This window comes from Rhinichthys klamathensis, unplaced genomic scaffold (assembly GCF_029890125.1).
Source record: "Rhinichthys klamathensis goyatoka isolate OS25496 unplaced genomic scaffold, OSU_Roscu_1.1 h1tg000123l_1, whole genome shotgun sequence".
Classification (NCBI taxonomy): Eukaryota; Metazoa; Chordata; class Actinopteri; order Cypriniformes; family Leuciscidae; genus Rhinichthys; species Rhinichthys klamathensis.
In genome coordinates this window covers 946066-961642 of record NW_026606660.1, presented here as the reverse complement: position 1 = coordinate 961642, position 15577 = coordinate 946066, and positions in this window count along the sequence as shown.

Below are 15577 nucleotides of genomic sequence, written 5' to 3'. Positions count from 1 at the left end.
GCTAGCATGATTAGCATGTTGCTAGCATCATGCTAGCATTATAAGCATGTTACTAGCATGTTTTAGTTAGATTCTCCCATTATGCTAGCATGTTGCTAGCATGATGCTAGCAAAAATAAGAATGTTGCAAACATGTTTTAGTTAGATGCTAGCATTATTTGCATCATGCTGGCATGATTAACATATTGCTAGCATCATGCTAGCATGATTAGCATATTGCTAGCATCATGCTAGCATGTTTAGCATATTGCTAGCATCATGCTAGCATGATTAGCATATTGCTAGCATCATGCTAGCATGTTTAGCATGTTGCTAGCATGATGCTAGCATGTTTAGCATGTTGCTAGCATGTTGCTAGCATCTTGCTAGCATGATGCTAGCATGTTTAGCATGTTGCTAGCATGTTGCTAGCATGATGCTAGCATGATTAGCATGTTGCTAGCATGATGCTAGCATGATTAGCATGTTCTTAGCATATTGCTAGCATGATTAGCATGTTTCTAGCATATTTGTAGCATGATTAGCATGTTGCTACCATGTTACTAGCATGATTAGCATGTTGCTAGCATGATGCTAGCATGATTAGCCTGTTGCTAGCATGTTTGTAGCTAGTTGCTAGCATGATTAGCATGTTTCTAGCATCATGCTAGCATGATTAGCATGTTGCTAGCATTATGCTAGCATGTTGCTAGCATGATGCTAGCATGTTTAGCATGTTGCTAGCATGGTTGCTAAGGTATTACTAGGTGGTTGCTAGGGTGTTGCTAGGCGGTTGCTAGGGTGTTCTGGGTGGTTGCTAGGGCGTTGCTAGGCAGTTGCTAGGGTATCCTGGGTGGTTGCTAAGCGGTTGCTAGGGTAATTTGTGTGGTTGCTAGGGCATTCCTAGGGTGTTCAGGGTGGTTGCTAGGGTGTTGCTAGGTTGTTGCTAAGGTATTCTGGATGGTTGCTAGGGTGTTCTGGGTGGTTGCTAGGCGGTTGCTAGGGTGTTCTGGGTGGTTGCTAGGGCGTTGCTAGGCAGTTGCTAGGGTATCCTGGGTGGTTGCTAGGCGGTTGCTAGGGTAATTTGGGTGGTTGCTAGGGCGTTGCTAGGCAGTTGCTAGGGTGTTCTGGGTGGTTGCTAGGGTGTTGCTAGGCAGTTGCTAGGGTATCCTGGGTGGTTGCTAGGCGGTTGCTAGGGTGTTCTGGGTGGTTGCTAGGGCGTTGCTAGGCAGTTGCTAGGGTGTTCTGGGTGGTTGCTAGGGTAATCTGTGTGGTTGCTATGGTGTTACTAGGTGGTTGGTAGTTGTCAAAGATGGTTACTGTTGAGTTTGTAGCATTTTATTGGCATGATTTAGCACTTAGCTAATCAATATTAGCATGTAGCTATTCACTGCTAGCATGTGTAGCATGTAGCAAGTCCTGTTTGCTAGCATGAGTCAAAATAGCCAACCCCCATCTCTATACGATGTTCTGATGCAGAGATATCGGTCTTGCAAAACGGTTGCTAGGGTACACTGTTTGGTTGCTAGGGAGTGGCTTGGCAGCTGCCAATCATGAAGCTCCAAAGTCAATGTGAATGTATAAACCAACACCCATCTCTATACGATGTTCTGATGCAGAGATGTAGGTCTTGCAAAATGGTTGCTAGGGTACTCTGTTTGGTTGCTAGGGAGTGGCTTGGCAGCTGCCAATCATGAAACTCCAAAGGCTGCTTGTCAGTATGAATGATATAAACCAACTCCCATGCCTCTGTGACATTCAGAATGGACGATATTCCTCTTTGGATTTTTGTTGCTAAGGTGCTCGACAATGGTTGCCAGGGCGTGGCCAGTAAGTGTTGAGGTGATTCATGATTGGCTGTTTGCTGCCCCGAGTCAAACGAGACCACCCTCATGTTTCTATGACTCTTATATTCTGAGATATCCCTTTGATCTGTTTCAATGGAAGTCTATGGAACTTGTTGCTAAGGTGCTCTAAATGGTTGCTAGGGCGTGGCTTGATAGCTTCACAATGATCCTGAGAGACTGATTGGTTGTGTGAGTAAAATGAGCCCGCCCTCTTGTCTCTATGACACTGTGATCCAGAGTTATGTTCAATACAAAAGCGGTTTCTATGGTGTAGGACGGCCCATTTCATGGGCCGTCCTACACCATAGTAAGTCAATGGGGAAACTTTGGGCCCCTCCTGCCCCTCAGGGGTGCAACTTTTACCCCATTGTGTGGTATGTTCTTACAGAGCCTGTCAGCCTCTTCAAATGTGGCAAATTTCACGTTTCTGCGACATCCTCGTTCCGAGCTACGACTCGTCAAAGTTTTTCGCAATGTTAAGTCTATGGGATTTTTTTGGGCCGTTTTTCGCCCCTGGGGCGACCATCGTACCCCCGATCTCTTAGAAAAGTCATAGCACACCATTCCCGAACAGGCCGCACGTTTTGACACCTCATTCATGGGTCTGTGACAAAAACTGCGGGAGGAGTAGCGCGTCAAAAAGTGGCCAGAAGAATAATAATAAGAAGAAGAATAACTAGAATGTACATTTCCAGAAGAAAATGTGAAGTGGTGCTTGCAGTGGCAAAACTCGCCGCTCGGTTGCTAGGGTGCGGTTAGCTAGTTTTTACCAAGATGCTAGCATGATTAGCATGTTGCTAGTATCATGCTAGCATGATTAGCATGTTGTTAGCATTATGCTAGCATTATTAGCATGTTGCTAGCATGATTAGCATGTTGCTAGCATGATGCTAGCATGATGCTAGCATGATTAGCATGTTGCTAGCATGTTGCTAGCATGATGCTAGCATGATTAGCATGTTGCTAGCATCATGCTAGCATGATTAGCATGTTGTTAGCATCATGCTAGCATCATGCTAGCATGATTAGCATGTTGTTAGCATCATGCTACCAACATGCTAGCATGATTAGCATGTTGCTAGCATGATGCTAGCATGATTAGCATGTTGCTAGCATGATGCTAGCAAAAATAAGCATGTTGCAAACATGTTTTAGCTAGATGCTAGCATGATTAGCATATTGCTAGCATCATGCTAGCATGTTTAGCATGTTGCTAGCATGGTTGCTAAGGTGTTACTAGGTGGTTGCTAGGGTATTATGGGTGGTTGCTAGGCGGTTGCTAGGGTGTTCTGGGTGGTTGCTATGGTGTTGCTATGCGGTTGCTAGGGTATTCTGGGTGGTTGCTAGGCGGTTGCTAGGGTGTTCTGGGTGGTTGCTAGGGTGTTGCTAGGGGGTTGCTAGGGTGTTCTGGTTGGTTGCTAGGGTGTTGCTAGGCGGTTGCTAGGGTGTTCTGGGTGGTTGCTAGGGTGTTGCTAGGCGGTTCTGGGTGGTTGCTATGTTGTTGCTATGCGGTTGCTAGGGTATTCTGGGTGGTTGCTAAGGTGTTTTGGGTGGTTGCTAGGCGGTTGCTAGGGTGTTCTGGGTGGTTGCTAGGGTGTTCTGAGTGGTTGCTAGGGTGTTGCTAGGTGGTTGCTAGGGTATTCTGGGTGGTTGCTAGGGTGTTGCTAGGTGGTTGCTAGGGTATTCTGGGTGGTTGCCAGGGTGTTGCTAGGCGGTTGCTAGGGTGTTCTGGGTGGTTGCTAGGGTGTTGCTAGGCGGTTGCTAGGGTATTCTGGGTGGTTGCTATGGTGTTGCTAGGCGGTTGCTAGGGTGTTTTGGGTGGTTGCTAGGGTGTTTTAGGTGGTTGCTATGGTATTCTGGATGGTTGCTATGGTGTTACTAGGTGGTTGGTAGTGTTCACATTTGGTTACTATAGAGTTTTTATAATGTTCATGGCATGATTTAGCACTTAGCTAATCAATATTAGCATGTAGCTATTCACAGCTAGCAAGTTTAGCATGTTGAAAGTCCTGTGTGCCAGCATGAGTCAAAAGACCCAACCCCCATCTCTATACGATGTTCTGATGCAGAGATATTGGTCTTGCAAAATGGTTGCTAGGGTACTCTGTTTGGTTGCTAGGGAGTGGCTTGGCAGCTGCCAATCATGAAGCTCCAAAGTCAATGTGAATGTATAAACCAACCCCCATCTCTATACGATGTTTTGATGCAGAGATATAGGTCTTGCAAAATGGTTGCTAGGGTACTCTGTTTGGTTGCTAGGGAGTGGCTTGGCAGCTGCCTATCATGAAACTCCAAAGGCTGCTTGTCAGTATGAATGATATAAACCAACTCCCACGCCTTTGTGACATTCAGAATGGAAGATATCCCTTTTTGGATTTTGGTTGCTAAGGTGCTCGACAATGGTTGCTAGGGCGTGGGCAGTAAGTGTTGAGGTGATTCAGGATTGGCTGTTTGCTGGCCCGAGTCAAACGAGCCCACCCTCATGTTTCTATGACACTTATATCCTGAGATATCCCTTTGATCTCTTTCAATGGAAGTCTATGGAACTTGTTGCTAAGGAGCTCTAAATGGTTGCTAGGGCGTGGCTTGATAGCTTCACAATGATCCTGAGAGACTGATTGGCCGTCTGAGTAAAATGAGCCCGCCCCCTTGTCTCTACGACACTGTGATCCAGAGTTATGTTCAATATAAAAGCGGTTTCTATGGTGTAGGACGGCCCATTTCATGGGCCGTCCTACACCATAGTAAGTCAATGGGGCAACTTTGGGCAGCTCCTGCCCCACAGGGGTGCAACTTTTACCCCATTGTGTGGTATATTCTTACAGAGCCTGTCAGCCTCTTCAAATGTGGTAAATTACACGTTTCTGCGACATCCTCGTTCCGAGCTACGACTCGTCAAAGTTTGACGCAATGTTAAGTCTATGGGATTTTTCGGCCGGTTTTTCGCCCCTGGGGCGAACATCGTACCCCCGATCCCTTATAAAAGTCATAGCACACCATTCCCGAACAGGCCGCACGTTTTGACACCTCATTCATGGGTCTGTGACAAAAACTGCGGGAGGAGTAGCGCGTCAAAAAGTGGCCAGAAGAATAATAAGAATAAGAATAATAAGTATGCACAATAACACTAGTGTTGCTTTGCCATAGGCAAGCACCACTAATAAGTATGTGAGATAACAATAGTGTTGCTTCGCCATAGGCAAGCACCACTAATAAGTATGTGAGATAACAATAGTGTTGCTTCGCCATAGGCAAGCACCACTAATAAGTATGTGAGATAACAATAGTGTTGCTTCGCCATAGGCAAGCACCACTAATAATAAGTATGTGAGATAACAATAGTGTTGCTTCGCCATAGGCAAGCACCACTAATAAGTATGTGAGATAACAATAGTGTTGCTTTGCCATAGGCAAGCACCACTAATAATAAGTATGCACAATAACACTAGTGTTGCTTTGCCATAGGCAAGCACCACTGATAAGAATAATAAGTATGCACAATAACACTAGTGTTGCTTTGCCATAGGCAAGCACCACTAATAAGTATGGACAATAACAATAGTGTTGCTTTGCAAGCACCACTAATAATAAGTATGCACAATAACACTAGTGTTGCTTTGCCTTTGGCAAGCACCACTAATAAGTATGCACAATAACACTAGTGTTGCTTTGCCTTTGGCAAGCACCACTAATAATAAACCATCATTACGGTCAATGGGGCAACTTTGGGCAGCTCCTGCCCCCCAGGGGTGCAACTTTTACCCCATTGTGAGGTATTTTCTTACAGAGCCTGTCAGCCTCTTCAAATGTGGTAAATCGCAGGCTTCTGTGAAATCCTTGTTCGGAGCTATGAGTCGTCAAAGTTTGTCGCAATGTTAAGTCTATGGGATTTTTTGGAAGTTTGTTCGCCCCCGGGGCGAACACCGTACCCCCGATCTCTTATAAAAGTCATAGCACACCTCTCCTCAATAGGCCGCACGTTTTGATGCCTCATTCGTGGGTCTGTGACAAAAGCTGCGGGAGGAGTAGCGCGTCAAACTTTTTGGCGGACTCAAAAAAAGCAATAGTAATAGTGTTGCCTTGCTTTCAGCAAGCACCACTAATAAGTATGCACAATAACACTAGTGTTGCTTTGCCTTTGGCAAGCACCACTAATAAGAATAATAAGTATGCACAATAACACTAGTGTTGCTTTGCCATAGGCAAGCACCACTAATAAGAATAATAAACCAATGGGGGTCAATGGGGCAACTTTGGGCAGCTCCTGCCCCCCAGGGGTGCAACTTTTACCCCATTGAGAGGTATTTTCTTACAGAGCCTGTCAGCCTCTTCAAATGTGGTAAATCGCAGGCTTCTGTGAAATCCTCGTTCCGAGCTACGACTCGTCAAAGTTTGTCGCAATGTTAAGTCTATGGGATTTTTCGTCCGCTTTTTCGCCCCTGGGGCGAACACCGTATCCCCGATCGCTTATAAAAGTCATAGCACACCTCTCCTCAATAGGCCGCACGTTTTCATGCCTCATTCGTGGGTCTGTGACAAAAGCTGCGGGAGGAGTAGCGCGTCAAACTTTTTGGCGGACTCAAAAAAAGCAATAGTAATAGTGTTGCCTTGCTTTCAGCAAGCACCACTAATAAGAATAATAAGTATGCACAATAACACTAGTGTTGCTTTGCCATAGGCAAGCACCACTAATAATAAGTATGGAGAAGAACAATAGTGTTGCTTTGCAAGCACCACTAACTAGAATGTACATTTCCAGAAGAAAATGTGAAGTGGTGCTTGCAGTGGCAAAACTCGCCGCTCGGTTGCTAGCGTGCGGTTAGCTAGTTTTTACCAAGATGATAGCATGATTAGCATGTTGTTAACATTATGCTAGCATTATTAACATGTTGCTAACATGAGTAGCATGTTGCTAGCATGATGCTAGCATGATGCTAGCAAGACGTTAGCATGATTAGCATGTTGCTAGCATGATGCTAGCATGATTAGCATGTTGCTAGCATCATGCTAGCATGATTAGCATGTTGCTAGCATGATGCTAACATGGTTGCTACGGTGTTACTAGGTGGTTGCTAGGGTATTATGGGTGGTTGCTAGGGCGTTGCTAGGCGGTTGCTAGGGTGTTCTGGGTGGTTGCTATGGTGTTGCTAGGCGGTTGCTAGGGTATTCTGGGTGGTTGCTAGGCGGTTGCTAGGGTGTTCTGGGTGGTTGCTAGGGCGTTGCTAGGTGGTTGCTAGGGTGTTCTGGTTGGTTGCTAGGGTATTGTGGGTGGTTGCTATGGTGTTCTGGGTGGTTGCTAGGCGGTTGCTTGGGTGTTCTAGGTGGTTGCTAGGGTGTCCCTAGTCGGTTGCTATGGTATTCGGGGTGGTTGTTAGGCGGTTACTAGGGCGTTGCTAGGCGGTTGCTAGGGTAATCTGGGTGGTTGCTAGGGTGTCCTGGGTGGTTGCTAGGCGGTTGCTAGGGTTTTCTGGGTGGTTGCTAGGGCGTTGCTAGGCAGTTGCTAGGGTGTTGCTAGGGTAATCTGGGTGGTTGCTATGGTGTTACTAGGTGGTTGGTAGTTGTCAAAGATGGTTACTGTTGAGATTGTAGCATTTTATTGGCATGATTTAGCACTTAGCTAATCAATATTAGCATGTAGCTATTTACTGCTAGCATGTGTAGGATGTAGCAAGTCCTGTTTGCTAGCATGAGTCAAAAGAGCCAACCCCCATCTCTATACGATGTTCTGATACAGAGATATAGGTCTTGCAAAACGGTTGCTAGGGTACTCTGTTTGGTTGCTAGGGAGTGGCTTGGCAGCTGCCAATCATGAAGCTCCAAAGTCAATGTGAATGTATTAACCAACCCCCATCTCTATACGATGTTTTGATGCAGACATATAGGTCTTGCAAAATGGTTGCTAGGGTACTCTGTTTGGTTGCTAGGGAGTGGCTTGGCAGCTGCCAATCATGAAACTCCAAAGGCTGCTTGTCAGTATAAATGATATAAACCAACTGCCATGCGTCTGTGACATTCAGAATGGAAGATATCCCTGTTTGGATTTTGGTTGCTAAGGTGCTCGACAATGGTTGCTAGGGCGTGGCCAGTAAGTGTTGAGGTGATTCAGGATTGGCTGTTTGCTGGCCCGAGTGAAACGAGCCCACCCTCATGTTTCTATGACACTTATATCCTGAGATATCCCTTTGATATGTTTCAATGGAAGTCTATGGAACCCAGTGTGCCTGAATCTTTCTCTATTGCCGTTCAATTACATGATAGAAAATCTAAGGCCTTCAAAAGCCATACAGCAAACCCATCTAATCTGGTGCCTATTACGCACCAAACTAAGATTGCTGTGGGGACAAAAAGTAAGACTGTTAAGTTAGCACTTTTAAACATCCGCTCACTTAAAAATAAATCACTTCTAGTCAACGATTTAATAACCACATACAACCTGGACTTCATGTTTCTAAATGAAACTTGGTTAGAAGACAGCTGCAGTGGAACAGTCCTCAATGAAACATCCCCTCCTAACTTTACTTTTATGAGTGTCTGCAGAGCGGCTAAGAGAGGCGGGGGCTTAGCTGCTCTTTTTAAAGATGTCTATCAATGTAAGCACATATCATTTGGGAATTACCCGTCTTTCGAATATCTGGGTATTGTGTTAAAAGGTGCTCCACGGATTTTACTTATCATTATTTACAGGCCTCCAAAATACTCTCCAGCCTTTGCTGAGGACTTTACAGAACTGCTATCAACAATTTCCTCAGAGTTTGACTGTTTTGCCATTGCTGGAGATTTTAACATTCACATAGATAATGCAGAAAACAATATGGCAAAAGAAATCAAAACTGTTTTAAAAACGTTTGATCTGACTCAGCATGTACATGGTCCCACACACAATCATGGACACACTCTAGATTGACTTATCAGTAAGGGTTTAAACATCTCATCGATTGTTATTAAGGATGTAGCACTGTCTGATCATTTCTGTATTTTCTTTGATATATTGATCTCTCCTGCCATTGGAGCTAGATCTGTGTCTGTCAAGAAGAGATGCTTAAATGAGAACACTCGTGTGCTATTTATGAAGGCCATATCTTTAAAACCAAGCATATCTGCTGACTCTGTTGATTTTCTCCTTGATTCTTTTAACTCAAAAGTTAAAAGTGCAATTGATGATATTGCTCCTGTGAAAGTCAGGAAGAATAGTGGTAGACAAAAAGCACCTTGGAGAAACTCAACAGCTGTGCAAAATATGAAAAGACAATGCAGAAGAGCAGAGCGCATGTGGCGGAAGACAAAACTTTTAGTCCATTACAACATCTACAAAGACAACATCCATGCTTTTAATATTGAACTAGGCAAAACTAGACAGACTTTCTTCTCGAATATTATAAACAGCAACTTAAACAACACACGCACTCTTTTTGCTACTATAGAGAGACTGACAAACCCCCCAAGCCAGATTCCCAGTGAAATGCTCTCAGACAGCAAGTGCAGTGAGTTTGCTTCTTTCTTCTCTGAGAAAATCAATAATATCAGAAAGGTGATCACCTCATCCTTGAGTTGCGCTGGGGTCAGACAGATCAGACCACAACCTGAGAAAGTAGTTACTTTGTCTTTTTTCGAAGAAATTGAAGGCACAATTTTGGAAGAAACCGTACAGCACCTTAAAACATCAACCTGCGCCCTTGACGCACTTCCCACATCTTTTTTCAAAAGTGTGTTAAACAGCTTAGAAGCAGATCTCCTAGAAGTGGTAAATGCCTCACTTCTCTCTGGGAGTTTTCCAAACTCCCTCAAAACTGCAGTTGTCAAGCCCCTCCTGAAAAAGAGCAATCTGGATAAGACCATCTTGAGCAACTATAGACCGATCTCAAATCTTCCTTTCATAGGCAAGATTATTGAAAAAGTTGTCTTCAATCAGCTGAACAAATTCTTAAGCTCAAATGGATACTTTGACAATTTTCAATCTGGTTTCCGATCGCATCACAGCACAGAGACAGCGCTCATAAAGATAATAAACGATATTCGCTTAAATACTGATACAGGCAAATTATCAGTGCTGGTACTACTCGACCTCAGTGCTGCATTTGACACTGTTGATCACGACATACTTCTTGACAGGCTGGAAAACTGGGTGGGGCTTTCTGGGATAGTCCTAAAATGGTGCAGGTCATACTTAGAAGGGAGAGGTTATTATGTGAGTATAGGAGACCATAAGTCTGAGTGGACATCCCTCAAGTCCCTCAAGGCTCAATTCTTGCACCACTCCTATTCAACCTGTATATGCTCCCAATGAGCCAAATAATGAGAAAGAACAAAATTGCTTACCACAGCTATGCAGACAACACACAGCTCTACTTAGCCCTATCACCTAACGACTACAGCCCCATTGATTCCCTGTGCCAATGCATTGATGAAGTCAACAGTTGGATGTGCCAAAACTTTCTTCAGTTAAACAAAGACAAAACTGAAGTTGTTGCGTTTGGAAACAAAGATGAAGTTCTCAAGGTGAATGCATACCTTGACGCTAGGGGTCTAACAACTAAAAATCAAGTCAGGAATCTTGGTGTGTCTCTAGAGTCAGACCTTAGTTTCAGTAGTCATGTCAGGCAACAACTTAATCAGCATACTATCATCTGAAAAATATTGCAAGAATTAGATGCTTTGTTTCCAATCAAGACTTGAGAAACTTGTGCATGCTTTCATCACCAGCAGGGTGGATTATTGTAATGGACTCCTCACTGGCCTTCCTAAAAAGACCATAAGACAGTTGCAGCTCATACAGAACGCTGCTGCCAGGATTCTGAGCAGAACCAGAAAATATGAACTTATCACACCAGTCCTCAGGTCTTTACACTGGCTCCCAGTTACATTTAGGATTGATTTTAAAGTATTATTACTGGTATATAAATCATTCAATGGGCTAGGACCTCAATATTGCAGATATGCTCACTGAATATAAACCTAACAGATCACTCAGATCATTAGGATCACATCAGCTAGAAATACCAAGGGTTCACTCTAAGCATGGAGAGTCTGCTTTTAGCTATTATGCCAGCCGCAGCTGGAACCAGCTTTCAGAAGAGATCAGATGTGCTCCTACAGTGGTCACTTTCAAATGCAGACTCAAAACACATCTGTTTAGCTATGCATTTACTGAATGAGCACTGTGCCACTGTCCGTCCGAATGTTTTTACTGTTCTGGTTTTGTCTTTATTTGTTTTCTAATTTCTAATTTATTTATTTACTTATTTTTATAATCTCTGGAAGAGATTTTGAAGGAGAGCGGGAGAGTCTTCACTCCGATGAGGCGAGTGAAGGAGTAAGTTATAGTGCTGTATAAGTCTCTGAGAGCGTCGTTAAGGGTAACGGCAGCAGACAGCGCACACGAAGCGTGCTCTGTGGGGGCCACGCTGGGCATTACTGGTGTAGCACCACCCCAGCAGAGTACGTCCCTGGGCTAGAGGTCCAGTGGCACCGTAAACCGGCTCAATCTCTTCCATCTCAGATAGGGGTGGACCAGTACTACTTCATTTGATTTTTTTATTCTAAACTGTTTTAATTATTCTTATTTGTTTTGATTATTTTAATTTCTTCTATGTAAAGCACTTTGAATTGCCATTGTGTATGAAATGTGCTATATAAATAAACTTGCCTTGCCTTAGCCGACCTCGATGTGTAGACCCGCTAGGGTATAGGATTAGACTTAGCCGACGTCGATGTGTAGACAGTCTAGGGTATAGGATTAGATTTAGCCGGCCTCGATGTGTAGACAGTCTAGGGTATAGGATTAGACTTAGCCGACGTCGATGTGTAGACGCGCTAGGGTATAGGATTAGACTTAGCTGACATCGATGTGTAGACGCGCTAGGGTATAGGATTAGACTAAGCTGACGTCGATGTGTAGACGCGCTAGGGTATAGGATTAGACTTAGCCGACGTCGATGTGTAGACGCGCTAGGGTATAGGATTAGACTTAGCTGACATCGATGTGTAGACGCGCTAGGGTATAGGATTAGACTAAACTGACGTCGATGTGTAGACGCGCTAGGGTATAGGATTAGACTTAGCCGACCTTGATGTATAGACGCGCTAGGGTATAGGATTAGACTTAGCCGACCTCAACGTGTAGACCCGCTAGGGTATAGGATTAGACTTAGCCGACGTCGATGTGTAGACAGTCTAGGGTATAGGATTAGACTTAGCCGACGTCGATGTGTAGACAGTCTAGGGTATAGGATTAGACTTAGCCGACCTCGATGTGTAGACAGTCTAGGGTATATAGGATTAGACTTAGCCGACGTCGATGTATAGACGCGCTAGGGTATAGAATTAGACTTAGCCGACCTCGACGTATAGACGCGCTAGGGTATAGGATTAGACTTAGCCGACGTCGATGTGTAGACAGTCTAGGGTATAGGATTAGACTTAGCCGACCTCGATGTGTAGACCCGCTAGGGTATAGGATTAGACTTAGCCGACGTCGATGTGTAGACAGTCTAGGGTATAGGATTAGACTTAGCCGGCCTCGATGTGTAGACAGTCTAGGGGTATAGGATTAGACTTAGCCGACCTCGATGTATAGACGCGCTAGAGTATAGGATTAGACTTAGCCGGCCTCGATGTGTAGACAGTCTAGGGCAGGTGTGCCCAACCCTGCTCCTGCCGATCGACTGTCCTGCACAGTTCATCTCCAACCCTAATCAAACACACCTGAAGCAACCAATTAACGTCTTCAGGATCTGAAGCAACCAATTAAGATCTTAAGGCTCACTTGAAAATTAAAGGCAGGTGTGTTTAATTAGGGTTGGAGATAAACTGCAGGACAGTCGATCGGCAGGAGCAGGGTTGGGCACCCCTGGTCTAGGGTATAGGATTAGACTTAGCCGACCTCGATGTGTAGACCCGCTAGGGTATAGGATTAGACTTAGCCGACCTCGATGTGTAGACCCGCTAGGGTATAGGATTAGACTTAGCCGACGTCCATGTGTAGACAGTCTAGGGTATAGGATTAGACTTAGCCGACGGCAATGTGTAGACAGTCTAGGGTATAGGATTAGACTTAGCCGACGTCGATGTATAGACGCGCTAGGGTATAGGATTAGACTTAGCCGACCTCGACGTATAGACGCGCAGTGTTGTGCTAGTTACTAAGAAATAGTAACTAGTTACAGTTACTAGTTACTTCATTCAAAAAGTAACTCAATTACTTTGTTGATTACTTACACCAAAAAGTAATGCGTTACTGTTAAAAGTAACTTTTTAGTTACTTTTTTAAAGAAAGTTCTTAAATGTTCCCATTAATGCCCTTTTATGCGTTATGGTCTATACAAACACAAAACTGACTTAAACAGAAAGTAATTTTTAAACACTATTTTATTCAAGTCAGACCAGCACAAACTGAATATATCAAGGATTTCTGAAATAAATAACAAAACAAGCATTTTTAAAGCTAGTGACTTGTTTGCTTTCTCAACATTGATATGTTCATGCAGCTGACAGTACGTTTTTACCACTGTGGTTTTTACTGCATGAATTAATATTTGAGAAATACAATTGTACCTTGATCATTCTTGTTAGTTCATAGTATAGGCCTACATTAACTAAGGAGATACAAATACATCTAACAATGAATGATACTTCTACAACATTTATTAACCATATTTAATGCTAAAATTGTAATCTTATTGTAAAGTGTTACCATTTATATGATTCAAGCTTAAAGAAGATGGCCATATTTAAATATCTGCAAAGGCCAGAGCATTAAAATTACATAAATGTAGACCTATATTACATGTACAGTCTTTCACTTTATTTGCTTAAATTTTAGAACACTTAAGTTGATTAGACTTGATGTCGGCTGCATGAACATATCAATGTAAGCAATCAATCACGTCACTAGTTTTAAAAATACAACTTCGCCGGCTAATGAATGCATAAAAGTGATCAGCTGGATATAAACTAATGCAAATAGATGGTAACAATTGCGACATAAAACATGTGGGTCAGGTCTGCGTGTGTTTTTGTCACATTGCTTTAATCGCTTGAGGTAAGTTAGCCGTTACTAGCCTAATGTTATTCCTCTGAGACTCGACGCCAAGCTTCTGTTCTTTCTCTGCTGATGCAGCATCTACTCAAAAAATGTATTACTTTATAATGATATGGCAATGTGTACTTAAGTGTTCTGTATCCATACCGTTTCGCTGTCTGTGTTTTAAATGCGCATCAAGTGCTCAGCGCTCTCCGTGAAGCTTGTAATCTCCGTGCTCGCGCTGCCTCACGTGTACGTAAACAACTCAGCCAGTGAGTTTGTTATGTGTCCTCAGGTGTCCTCTCGCTCTGTATAATGCTAGCAGTCTCTTCAGTGCTCTCGTACTGTGTAATGACAGCGCACACTTCTCAGCCGCTCCAGCAACTAATTCATTTAAAAAAGTAACGGACAACGCGCCATATGGTAACGGTAACGGAGTTAATTTATTTAAAAAGTAATGCGTTACAGTATTAGTTACTGTCAAAAGTAACTGCGTTACAGTAATGCGTTACTAGTAACGCATTACTGCCCAACACTGTAGACGCGCTAGGGTATAGGATTAGACTTAGCCGACGTCGATGTGTAGACAGTCTAGGGTATAGGATTAGACTTAGCCGACCTCGATGTGTAGACCCGCTAGGGTATAGGATTAGACTTAGCCGACCTCGATGTGTAGACAGTCTAGGGTATAGGATTAGACTTAGCCGACCTCGATGTATAGACGCGCTAGGGTATAGGATTAGACTTAGCCGACGTCGATGTGTAGACAGTCTAGGGTATAGGATTAAACTTAGCCGACCTCGATGTGTAGACCCGCTAGGGTATAGGATTAGATTTAGCCGACCTCGATGTGTAGACAGTCTAGGGTATAGGATTAGACGTAGCCGACGTCGATGTATAGATGCGCTAGGGTATAGGATTAGACTTAGCCGACGTCGATGTGTAGACAGTCTAGGGTATAGGATTAGACGTAGCCGACCTCGATGTGTAGACCTGCTAGGGTATAGGATTAGACTTAGCCGACCTCGATGTGTAGACCTGCTAGGGTATAGGATTAGACTTAGCCGACGTCGATGTATAGACGTGCTAGGGTATAGGATTAGACTTAGCCGACGTCGATGTGTAGACAGTCTAGGGTATAGGATTAGACTTAGCCGACCTCGATGTGCAGACCCGCTAGGGAATAGGATTATACTTAGCCGACGTCGATGTGTAGACGCGCTAGGGTATAGGATTAGACTTAGCTGACGTCGATGTGTAGACGCGCTAGGGTAAAGGATTAGACTTAGCTGACGTTGATGTGTAGACGCGCTAGGGTATAGGATTAGACTTAGCCGACCTCGATGTGCAGACCCGCTAGGGAATAGGATTATACTTAGCCGACGTCGATGTGTAGACGCGCTAGGGTATAGGATTAGACTTAGCCGACGTCGATGTGTAGACAGTCTAGGGTAAAGGATTAGACTTAGCCGACCTCGATGTGTAGACAGTCTAGGGTATAGGATTAGACTTAGCCGACCTCGATGTATAGACGCGCTAGGGTATAGGATTAGACTTAGCCGACCTCGATGTGTAGACAGTCTAGGGTATAGGATTAGACTTAGCCGACGTCGATGTATAGACGCGCTAGGGTATAGGATTAGACTTAGCCGACGTCGATGTGTAGACAGTCTAGGGTATAGGATTAGACGTAGCCGACCTCGATGTGTAGACCTGCTAGGGTATAGGATTA